Here is a 13,553-nt window from a genome sequence, read left to right on the forward strand (position 1 = left end):
CAGTTTTCTGCAGAAATATATCACTCTTTTTTGCTTAGGAGTACGTCTGGCATTGTTCTTGTCTGAATAATTTGTAAGTATATATACACGAATGTATTTTTACATGTAAACATTTTTTTTTTAAAGTTCCTAACGTAGATATTTTTAAGGGAGTTGGAGCCAGGGAGTGATAGATAGGATAGATGTGTTGTCTTAATGTGCTGACCTTGAACTGTGCCAACTTGCTCTGTTTTCAATCCAGATTAAAAAGACCAGGATGAATCAGATACAGCTGGCTCTGTGAGTTACAATAAAACATAAGATTCTTGTAAATCTATTGTGTGAGAGCTATACACAAATCTTCTGTCTCTACTAATAATTTTTTTTTAAATCACCCAGTGGATGAGAAATCCTGACTTTTGTTCAGGGGAAAAAGTCCATTAGTTAAATGATTGATTTTGTGCTTAATTTTTTTTTTCTCCTCAGTATTTTATTTTGTTTCTGTGTTTCTTTTTAGTGTATTTTATGCAACTCTGAGTCTTTAGTCATCATTGGATACTTAAAAGGGAAAGGAGAAGAAAAGGCAAGGACTAAATTAGAAACTCCTTTTGAATTTGTTGCCTTTTATTCTAACCATCTTCTTCTGAGTCAGAAATGTTACTTTTTTTTTTTAATTAAGAGAAAAAAAAAGGTTTCAATGTAAATTATATCGTTATTTTACAACATGCTTGCATTGGCCTAAGGGAAACACAAATTGAAACAGAAGAAACTTCTGAAGCACAGTATGAAAAAAATCTTATTTTCATCCAACACTGGCTTGACTTCGAGTGGATCTGGTCTAAATTGTGGGTACCATGGTCATATATAACGGAGATGAGATTGGGGAGGCCTGACATCTCTTAATTTATTTATTCTACCAGTGTAATGCTAGCCACCTCCTGTTTTTATTATACCAATTTAATGCCAGCCATTTCCTGTTTTCATTAGACCATTGTAATGCTAGCCTCCCACTGTTCTCATTAGTGCAGGACTGTGTAATGGCAGCCACCTCATGTTTTCATTATAACAGAGCTGTATGGTGCCAGCTGCCACTTGTTTAACTTTACTGAGAAGCATTTGACCATGGACTACATACTTCTAAAAGCTAGTAGCAAACAAGGTAAAGGAGTCCAGGGTTCTGGTGAAATAGTGGTAAGTGGTTATGTGACTTATTTCCTATTAAAGTGCAAGAAATATAGTTGCTGGTAACAGCTGGGAAACTACAATAAACCGAGTAACCCCTTGAACCTTTTTGTCATTATTGTTGTTTTGTTGTGTTTTGTTTTAGAATAATTTGTCTGACAAAGACCGCCAACCAGATTTTCAAACTGTGTATTGTGGTTACGTGTGGATAGACTTATATTAGAGGAGTTGATTGCAACAATGGATGGTGTTCATGGAGAGTTTACTATGTGTCCAGAGTGTTTCTAAACTTGCTATGGAATATCTCACTTATTTCTTACAATTTCTTTACAATTGCCTCATTTATTCCCATTTTACAGATGGAGAGATGAAATATACGGTAGTTACATAATTCATGGGCTAGCATCCTCTTTAAGACCAAATAGTAAAGGCTTTTTCTGCTTTGTGGGGCAGACGGTTTTGCCCTAACTACTCAGCTTTGCTGCTATCCTGAAAAACAGCCACAGACAATACAGAAATGAATTGGTATGCCTGGCTTCCAATAAATCTTTATTTATGAAAATAAGCTGGAGGGATGGATTTGGCCAAAAGGCTATAGTTGGCCCACTCCTGATAAAAGGTCACAAAGCTAGAGTGGTAGGAGACAATTATAGCTCTAATTGAGGCAGTTCAGCTGCTTACCCTATGACTTTACACTAACATCCTCTATTTCTGTCTGTACCTTTGTAACTGGAAATATTTCCAATTCCATTCATGCAAGACCCTTTTTATTATGCAATGATTAAAGTTTTCAAAGAGAAAAAAACGACTTTGCTAAATTATGTACTTGAAAAATTTTTTTGTTTTATTCTCTATATGTTCATTGTTTTCTCCCTAATGCTTTTATTTAGGAAGCACTTAAGAATGCTTTTGAATAATAACCTACACATGAAATGTATTACAGAAAATAAAAGTAGTCCTTTCCTACAGATTAAGAAAATAAGCTATCAAATGTATTTTGACCTACATTTTCTTTTCTTTATGCAAAAACGTTATGGAATGATTTCTTTTTTGAATCCAGCAATTTGTCACCCTCAGATTGCCGTATTATTAACATTACCAAATAGGGTAATTGACAGATGTGTATAGTTTGTTGAAATGATTAAAAGCTGTGGAGAATTGTAACCTGTCAGTGTTCCCTGGGAAACAAAGTCCTATCCATCTGTTAGGGGACTCTCTAAATGACTGTAATGAGTCACCTTAAAAATGGCAGCTGTCACCCTAGGATGTGAACCTTGAAGCAAGAAAAAAAAAATAATGTACTTATATATAAAGATGCATGTGCTTTAAAGAAAAAGGAAAATATATTCCCAAATTTCATGCTCTTGATCACAGAAGGAGGTCAGAAAGCAGGGCTTTGTTGTATTAGTCTGTGATGTACAGTTTCCATCCCCCATCTGTCTGAGGCCAATAAAAGTCAGGCAAGAAGGAGTGATGTCGAAGTTTAGTAAGACATGCGATGTCTGCTTGTAACTCCTCACTTGTCTTTAACATTTCTCAAAATGAATATACCCTCACAATGAACTTTGTGTGGCTCAGCGTCACCTGTGGAAATTACCTTTATTGAACTGCAACAGCAGAGACTCAGAGAAGACTGAAACAAGAAGTCAGAACACTGGTTGTGAGGGTAGAAAATACCAGGATTCTTCCTGTCCTCTCCCGGCTACTGGGTTCAGTGTCGCCAAGTAAAGATAGAGGAGCAAGATGGTTCTTATAGTCATTCTCTTCTTTAACCATTTCGGTTTTCTCTCTTAGTTTTGGTGTTTTATCTAAAATAGGGCAGGTGGAGTTATAACATTTGCTGTGAAATAAAATGCAAATTCCACTATGCAAATAGATCATTAGGAACTAAATTAGCTTGAACAGTAGTGGTATTTCAGCAATTATATTGCTTTTTAATATGGAGAAATTCCAGCATAAATAAAACCCTGCAGGTTTGTATGTGAGCTGGGTCAGTGACTGAGTCTCCACTGGAAGGAGGCCCCCTGAGGTGGGAGGCTGCGATTTTCAACATCTTTCTGGTCTGTTGGTAACACCAGCACTCACTACAGTGTGTAATAACCATTTTTAACATGCTTAATGCACATCTAGACCAAATAAAATCTCAAATGTGGATTGGCTATGGTAATTACTATTTATATTAATTGGCCTGTCAGTGTGCAGACTTTCAACTTTGCCACTGGAGTTCCTGTCACCCTTTTAACACATTATCATTATTATTTTTAAACCAGAGTCATTTCAAGTTCAAATTCATAAAATGTGCATTGGAACCGCCCACCTTGCATTACAGATGGGTAAAACAGAATGTGTCAAGAGAAATAAAACTTTTAAGGAACCATTTGCACTAACCTTCCCCTCACCTCATTTAGAAAGTCAAAATGACATTTTTTGGCATTCCACATATTACTTTGAAAGAATTAAAATCAGTGTTTATGGTAGGAAGATGCCCAAGAGATCGATGGAGGCATTCATTCTACAGCATCTGGGCACATTTATGGTCACCTAGCTTCTGCGTAAACATTGCCATTCCTTGATCTGCCTCCACCATCATCACCTTTTCTAGTATTTGACTTCCCCAAATTCCCAGTGTCATTGCAGAGACAGATTCTACATACATACTGAGGACAGATAACTTGAAGCTGGAGGATAAGTTGATCATGCCAATTGCCTATAAGGCACAGTAGACTCAAGATGGCCCCGGAGGCAGACTCTTTTCCTTCCCTTTACAGCTGGGGGATTTTGTTTTACCTGCCTGTCTTAGGAAATCAGTTTCAGACTACTTCGGGAGGAGTAAAGCAAACAGCCATCCCAAGCAACACCTTTTCTTTTCATTCGACGGAGATTCCTCCAATTATCTGTTTTACTGGTACTGATTACAGTCTAAGATAATATTTGCAGCTGCAGAAAGACACTGGCCCTGACTACCTCCCAAGCAGACTATACCTGCAAGAAGTTGAACATAAGCCATATGCTAAGGAATTTAGAAGACTTTCCAGGATTTTTCTCAAAACTATGGAAGAAGACATGTCAATCCACTTAATGCCCATTATTCAAAGCCCAATGTTGTTCACTCTTCTTTTCTTAACTCCATCCTCTCTCTCCAAGGCAGGATTTCTCAACCCAGGCATTTTGGACATTTTTGATGGAGTGAATCTTTGTTGTAGAGGTCTGAACTGTGCATTACAGGACGTTTAGTGCCTTGCTAGGTGCCAGTAGCAAACCAACTCCCTTACCTCTTGACAACTAAAATTGTCTCTAGATACTGCCAAATAACTCTGGGAGGCAAAATTGCCCCCTTCCCCCCCACCATTGGAAATCACTAATCGAAGTCATTATTCCTTATTCGGTGTCTAAATAATCAATAATTATAAGCTCCTCTACTGATATGCATAGAACATCATGGAAGCAATAAGACAGGATACCTCTATCAGCCTGAGGGTTCTTGGGACAGCAGACATAGACAAAAGTTCTTAGGAATAGAATGATTCTGCTTGGCAGAATTCACACCGCAGATAATGAAGGGTGCTTGGAGAATCTGGAAAGGTAAAAAAAAAAAAAGTCTTTTCTGGGGATGAAATTCATCCATGTTCTTGATCTTTGTCTTTCTCTCCTGTCTCTCTTTCTCTCCCAAAATTTCCAACATGATTGAAGATTTCAAAGGAAGAATTATTTCTGGGAAGTTGGAAATATACACATAAATACTCTGCTGAGGGCTTGAAGCTGAGAATTGCAAGATTTAGCAAAGTTGGCATTGCCTCTAGATAGTTGGATCTGCCCCAAGAACAAGGTGCTATTAGGCAGCATCTTATAAAGAATGGATCACCAGGCCGCAGGAAGCTGTCCCAGTGTTATTTTCCTAAATTCGCATTCCACTTGGCAAAACTTTCACAGAGCTCTCCCAGCTTGTGAACCTAATTCAGGTGTCCTCGAGCCTCCTCTTCCTTGGACTAGGCATTCGAGTGATATCGCCTGAGCTCAGCATTCACTACAATTCCTGGCTTGACCTAACCCAGGTTTCTAACACTTTCTAACTTTCTAATCAGAAAATATTCCGACTCCATTTAAATGTTTTTGCACACACTGCCCGTCTTCTTCCAGAATGCATTTCCTGTACATCCCCACTGCCAAAATCCTGTCCCACCTTACATGCTCAATCCAAACACTGCTTTCTCCAAGAAGCTGCAATGATTCCCTCTCCCATCTCTCTTTTCCACAGCTGAAAGTGCTTGTTTTCTCTCTCCCTCTCTCTCTCCTTTTTTGTCTACTGCAACTTGCAATTGTCTCATAGTACCAACTATAATCTGTATTCGGGAAAATACCTTCATTTCCCAGTGTATTTTAAATTCTATAGAGACAGAGACCATATTTTATTAAAATCTGTATGCTCCATTGTATTGAAAAACAGTATATATATGTTCCACAAATTAGTGTTGAATTGGGATGTCACATTCTAAGTAGGAAAATCACCAGAGAGGCCACATTTGACCCATTCATTTATTTTTTTTTTCCTCCTCTGGACTATGAACACAAAGTAAATTTTAGTAGTTATCCAAAGTGAAAGAAATTATGAAATATGTATAGTAGTTGAATTTCAGAGGTGTTTGGGGGATAAATGCAGATTGAGAAATCATAAGCACACAATCTCAGAGGTAAGGGTCTTTTCTTATCTTCAGTCAAAGCCAACCATTTCACATGAGATATTAAAATGAGGATTTCTTAGCATATAGGAATTAGTAATAATAGAGTAAGATGATTCACTTCCTCTTTTTCAACCTTTCAATGAAATAGCTAGGCAGTCTCACATAAAGATTTTTAGCTAAGATCCTGTATCCTAACCTACTTACTGCTTTATATATTTCTATTATATTTTACTATGCATTTTGCCCATTTTAACATTCCATGTAGGCTACATCTAAAAATATTATCAGTTTTCTTATAGGTTAATAAAAGCAACTTGGACATTTTCCACATTGATCTAATTATTAGGAAACACATCACTATCTCCATTATTGATCCATAACCATGAAGCTATATATACATATATATTTTTTAAATGGGAAAATAATAGATGATTTTGAGATAAAATTATGAAATAAGAATGAAAATAAGAGAATAGCTACATGCAATTCAGCTATTTGAGACTATAATGTTTGATACTACAAGTAGAGACAAAAATCTAATTTTAAAAGAGAAAGGATAACAGTTTAAAAATCTTATCTCAAAACAAATTATTATATTGAAGACAGTCTCTCAACTGCAATGTAAGAAAGAATAATATCAAAATATGATTTAATATTGCTAAAGAGATATACTGAGATATTGAGCAGATCAATAAAATGAATGAATATTATATCCCACCTATTTGAATTTAGGTTTTCAAGATATAAACTAGTTGATTAGTGTTAAAGGGCTATTAAAATTTATTTCTGGACCTCTTGAAAATAAAGTTGGTTTCCTATAAATTGTAGAGAAATAGTAAACCTTTTAGTAAGTTAAATTCAGGCAGAATAGAACTTCACTTTTGATTAACTGAAAATGAACTTCACTTTCAATTAACTGAAAATGACTTAGATAACACTAGCAGTCTCTCTTTTCATCTGATCATTGAAGGAGCCAATAATAGAACATTTTATCCATTGTGGATGTGGCAAGTCATAGATTTAAAAAAAAAATTTGTTGTTCATCACTTAGCCATATTGCTACTGCTTAAATTCCTTCTCACCTTTATTTTGTGACACTAGCTTTTGAAAGTAGTCAACTCTCATGCTTTTCTATGTGCATATTAATCCCATATATATATATACATATATATATAAATGTAATATTTTAAATGTTTCCTTAGTATTACTAGAGTTTATGTGACTATTTAAAAGAAAGCAATTATTTATTAGTTTACTATATGCCAAAGTTCATGATTAAAGGGATTCAATGCAGTCTTAACATTCTTTCTATATACTAAGTTCACAGAAAAACTAATATCCCATAATATTCATTTAGAATAGTTTGGAGAACTTACCACCAATGTTGTGAACCAGTTTTATAGATAGCAACAAAAACTTGAGAGCAATCTTAAGAAAGGCATGATTCTTCTGATGTTTTTTCATTTTCTTGAAGACTACAATCCCTATTCTCTACTAATCATTTAATACTGTTATGAACTATTAACATAGACTATCTAAATTATATGCCTGTCAACTTAAAGGGAAATGTATATCACTGAAATAGTTTAATTTTTTCAGATAATGAATTTAAGATACTAAAGATAAAGGATATTAAATAGGGCAAGACTGCAGAATTCACAAAATCTGAAACAAGAAGAAGCGCTGAACTTTTAAGTTTAAGTGTGGTTTTAGGGCTTCCTAGCTAATTGTCCTTGGATAAGTCCTTTCACCATTTTGAGTTTCAGAATCCTTAATTCTTTAATATCTTGTAAATTCGTGAAAGTGCTGTGAATTGGAAAGTTCTTGACAAACAGAACTTATCAGTATTAATTTAGGTTTGTGTAATTGTTCTTTTATTTGGTTGGCCTTATCCTGAAAAACCCTTAGGGAAGCAAGCACAGTTTTCATACAATTAGTGAATACCAATATTTAAAAATATATATATAATTATTATCTGTATAAGGTAAACAAAGACTTCCAAATTTGGTTTTGTTTGTTATTAGTGATCTTTGAAAAATATTATGAAAGTAGATTTTGAAAATATAAATCATAATCAAAATGTAGTTTATAAAATGTAATCAGTAATGTAATATGTATCAAAAAAAAAAAGGGAGTGGAACAAGTAATAACTTGGTCCTCTCAAAGTGAAATGTTTTACTTGTAAGACAAAAACCAGAATACCTCTCTTGACCTAATGGGTGATAAGTCCACCTCTGTGATACAAAATTTGTAAAATCTCACTAAAATCTTCCCTCTTTCAATCAGTGCTTGTAAGATACTCATTACCATTTAAAGTAGTTTGAAAAAATAAAGTTATTTTTTGACAACTCTTTCTGAAATATTTGGTAATTCTTTCTGATACAATAACAGAGGCTGCACCCTCTTTTAAGAATACTGAGAATTTAAGTCCTAGTGTACAATGGGTTGTTCAGTACCATTAGTATCTAAAACGAACAGAAAATGATATATTTCCTTAGTGAACCATGTGCAATCTTCTCCAAAAGCACGTAATAGTTTGAGGATGGTCCATTAACCTACTGATCAATTTCTATGTGTTATATTGATGCTATAGTGACCTTTAAGAATTCATTCTCTTCATATCCTACAAAGAATTGTTCTGTACCCTTGTCAAATAATTGTACTTTGTGGGCATATTTACTTAAAAAGATGTAATCTGAGGGACTTAATAGCTTATTGACATGTTGTAAACCTGTAATATGTGTTCCATTCATGACTTCCTTCTAATTGCAGCATTGCCATTAGGGTTCCTCATTTGGGTGACTCAGAGTTCCCTCAACCCTGGTCAGATGGTTCAGGAGAACCAGTTAACAGCTTGCTCTACCCTCACCTTTGAAAGTGATGAATGACATGGTAGACATATGGTTTTTGTTATTCTTAAACAAGAACTTATTTTGATTTTGAAAAATAAGTAGGGTCAAGGCAACATAAGTTACATTCCTACGTTAGTGTATATCACAAACTACAGGTACTCCGAGGGCAAAATCGTTGTCATCTGCTTAGTTCTTTGAACTTAGGATCCTTGTATAGTACTAAGTCGTGTTCAATAAAAAAGAAACAGAATTCAGCAAATAAATGAGTAAAAGAATGAATATATAAGCCAGTTAGTCTATCCCAAAAACCTAAACCGTAAAGATCTTCTGTAATGTGGAAAAGCCGGCACACTTCTTTGATATGTAACATGCTGTTAGAAGAAAATTAAGATAAGGAAAAATCCAAATGGGCAAATTGTTCTGGTTTTTTTTTTCTTTTCTTTTCTTTCTTTTTTTTTTTTTTAATTTTTTATATTTAGGAAATGCCATTCACTGAGAATGAGAAAGTAGAAATAAGGGGTATGTGGAGAAACTAAGGAAAGATGCAAACAACCCAATCCAATTTATATAAAGAGCAAGGTGTATTAGAACTTACCTATTTGTTTCTCCCACAAGACTGTGATCCAGGGACCACTCCTCTGTTTACTCTCTACTTCTGGGGCATAGTAGCCAAGGGCAAACACACACTAGCAATTCAGTAGATGTTTGTTGAATGAGTATTAGGAGAGGCTTATTATTTTAAGATACCGTGATAAATATGTATTGACTTTAAAATGTTAATTTATAAATATGTGTTTTCATCAATCATGTATGAAAAAGATTTAAAAAAGGACTTTTCTGAAGTCCTTTTGATTCTCATACTAGATTATTCTTAAACAAACTGTAGCTATTAAAAGCCACAAGTGTCTAGATCATGACTCCATGGTAATTATTTGACCAGTCACCTTATCGAAGCTATCTGAAAGACTGTTAACTTGTTGAGATGTAGTGATGTTATTGTTAAATAAATTTTTAAGAAATCTTATTTTACTGGTAAACAAATAACTAGCAGAACAGTTGTCATGGAGCGTCCCTGTGGTACACAGTGTATAACACACCACTTCTCTGTTAATGAATTCAAGGGAAGGAAACGCCACTATTAGTAATAGCTTTTTATTCGGAGTCCTCATTTTCCAGATAGGTCACATTAAACACAGCCATTAAACAATAGCGTTGAGATAAATCCATACAATGTATGCTGCTTTTGTCGTTGTTGTCCTTGTTCACCAATTGCTTGGTGCAGCTAAGAACCTTATGGAGTGATGGGGTTGATACATGGGAATAGCCAACCTGCAAAACACTGGGGCCAGGAAAGTCAGACTTTAATCAGGTCTCATTCAATTATGTTTCAAATCAACACATCTTGATAGCCAAAACTCTCATTTGAATTAATGCTGTGATAAATGCTGTCTGTTGTCAAAAGAATATAATTAGACAATAATGAGTGGGCATATATTATGCCAGACCCAGTCCACTTGTTGACCTCAGCAACTTCTACTCCATTAGGCAACAAACAGCTTTTAACCTAGTTCAAATAAAGCATACTGCTCTATTACTTCATGACTTTTTTTTTTTTATGGTGTCATTTTTTATATAGAGCACTGCCTATATACTTTAAAGGGAAGTCATGTTTTACAAGATCTCGGAAAAATGAAACAAAGTCAATTTCCCAACCAGGAATTCAATTAATTCATGGGGGTGGTGAGCCAATCCTTATATATTGCCTGCAATAAGGATAAGTATGTAAGGTTAAGAAATAATATGAAAGCATTCTTTAAAATTGCATGATATGTCTCTTTAATGTTTACTTTGGTATAGGTATAACTAACACTGATTCTCACTACTTTTAACTTTGATGAAAAGATCTTTCATTAACATTTAATGAAAAGATTGTTGTGTTACTGATTGTTTTTAGTTCACCAGTGAACAGTTTTTAGAACTTTTTGACTTTCTTACAAAAATTTCTATAAATTCTTATTCTGTGCTTGACTTCAGTTACTGAAGGACCTAAAAGACAAAGTATTATCAAATTATTATTTTTTTGAATGTGTGGGATTTTTTGAAGGGTTAGTATTTGAAGGATGTGAATTAAGACAATTTTTCCATATTCTGAATTATGCTAAAACTGCTTGAAATATCACTGTTTGATCACGCATCACCCCTCAGAGCAAGTTGTTCTCTACAGGGGTGATTTTGGCATCTCATAGACTTCCACGGAAGCCAAGCACCAGAGGTCTGTGATAAAGGCAGTCGTCAGCCAAATGAACAAAGGCGAGATTCCCTCAACTCAACTATAAAAGCTCAGAGTCCTGACTGCTGAATTACCACCAACTTGTAAATAAATAATCACTACTAAATACAGGTAATGTGTTAAACAGCTAACGCTAGTAAATCTCCAGTGACAGAGCCTAAAGGTAAATCCCTCACACATTGGCACAACCAATTCTTAAAATCTTATAGTGTTTTAATGTCTTCAGACACATATAATAAATTGAACAATTGGTTACTCAGCGTTAAGAATGTTTTAAAAATAAAGTCTACTCTCTTTGTTGATTTCATTTACACACTGCCTTAGATTGTACTACGTGGCTATCTGTCTAGTCAGAGAGAGGAAACACTTGGTAAGACTAAATGGAAATTAGTTTTCCATCAAATTTCAGCTATCAAGCTAAATCAACCTGTAGTCTCCTGGCAAAAAAAATAACGTTATATAACAGAGACAACACATTTCAGATACATAAATTGTCCAAAATATAGAGAGTCAATTAGGTTTCACGTGTACAAGATCCCTTCTTTTCTAATTTAAACACTTATGAGTAATAAAAACCAAGAGTAGAGCTTTGGAAAGGCTGTTACTAGGAACCAAATACAGTTCTCGAGAGAATAAGGCTGATGGGAGTTGTCCACTCTTCCCTTTCAGAGCTGTTTTGCAAACGAGGTACAGTCTAAAATCTTGACGACATTTGACAGAAATATTTTCAGTTGAATTTTTTGAGGTTTTAAATTACAAAACTTAATTCAGTTCAATGTTTGTTTTTGCTTTTGCTTTTGTTTTTAATATAATGATTTTATGACATTTATGCTGTTTCTACACTGGCTTGGTGGCCAGAAAAGAAGGCACAGAATTCTCCACCAGTTTGCAAATAACGCATTTTTCTGCTCCAGTGCACAAACAGCCTTTATTTAACTCAGCACCACATTTTCTAAGGTATGGGCTGGAAACTGTTTGTCATGAAGCTGTAAAATGCCAAAAATTTTAAACGCTGAAGGAAAATGTCAATCAAGGCATTTTCCCATCTGCTGCTACTTCTGCAAGTGCTAATTTTGTTTTTCCCAATTCCTGAAATTTGAGGTTTCCTAGCCTCATATGGAAGTAAGTTTGAAACTTGCTAAATGTCACAAGAAAAGGTGTAACCAGATGAAGGAAGAGAAGGTGTATTGTTCTCAAAGGACACCAATAAAAAGAGGCAGAAGAGTATTGAGAAAAAGGAAAAACATTTTGTTAAGACCCAGACCTCTTGAAACACACTACACAATGCAAGGAACCAGTGCTGGTACCACACATGCATTAAAGCATTTCTTATGGTTTTGAAATATAATGGGAACACACATCTTGAACCACTTAAGATACTTTTGAGAAACCAATCAACTTTATGATATCTACATAGGCAGAAGCTGGATGTTATTGAAAAAACGTGAAGATTCAGGTATCGGTACAAATGTAACTCTTGTGATTTAGCGTGACTTTAATAAAAGCTTCTACAAGGACTTGCACATAACCATGACTGACGGATGTCTTTTTTGACCTTTCAGTTAGCTCCATTGGCTCACTCAAACACATTTTGAACAGATTATGTACTGTAGTACTTGGTAGACTATACATTAAACAAGAGACTCTGCTCTGAGGCACTGCTTCCCACACTCCATGGGGAAAAGGAAGCAGGAAAAAACAAAACTCATAGAGTTCGACAGCTACCGAGGCAACACTTGCCATTTACAATATAAGCCCAAATATTTTTGCAACACAACTATATATTAATTTAATAAAATACACAATATAGCTCTTATACACTCAACAATTTGGCTCATATGCACTGAATCTGCAATAAATCAATAAAAATATGTCATTTGATGTAAACACATTGAATCTTCTTACATTTGCACATTTAAATGGTCATATGATTGGTGTATGCCTAAGACAGTTTTACTTTCCTGAGCTATTTTAGTGTCCACAAATGAAAAAAATGTATTAATCATGTTAATTTCCTCTGCATATTATCATTCAATGGTAACTAAATTTCAGGTCAAATTGAAAACATAACCATCATTATTTATATGTTTGTTGGACACTAAAATGCTAAAGAGGCATTTTAAACCTTTTAAAATTTCTTCTCCATTAATGAAGTGAATTAGTCTATGTGTGTGCAGGACAAATGGACTATATCTTTTTACATTTAACTTTTATACGACATGAAGTGTCTTACAAATGACCAAGGTTTTTTTTGTTGTTGTTTTTTGTGTTTTTTTTTTTCGACTAATGATATGGAATGTTCTTTGTATGTGTGGCAGGTAACTTTATACAGAAATGTTTACCACAAATATGTGTTAATGTTTGGTGTAGCTTGGACTACTGCAAGGTCTTTTCGGGACTTTAAGTAGAAGCCTGTGGAGACTGCTAGAAATCCACCACAGATCACAAATTATGACCCTGCTTTGTATGGGGTTTATAGGTAAACAGTTAAGTCAGCATAAATCACGGAGGACAGTCTTAAGAGTGATCAGAAATACTTCAATTCTCACACTGCATACCTTCCTAACAGAT

The sequence above is a fragment of the Lontra canadensis genome, unplaced genomic scaffold (genome assembly GCF_010015895.1).
Source record: "Lontra canadensis isolate GAN:19392208 unplaced genomic scaffold, GSC_riverotter_1.0 scaffold95, whole genome shotgun sequence".
Classification (NCBI taxonomy): Eukaryota; Metazoa; Chordata; class Mammalia; order Carnivora; family Mustelidae; genus Lontra; species Lontra canadensis.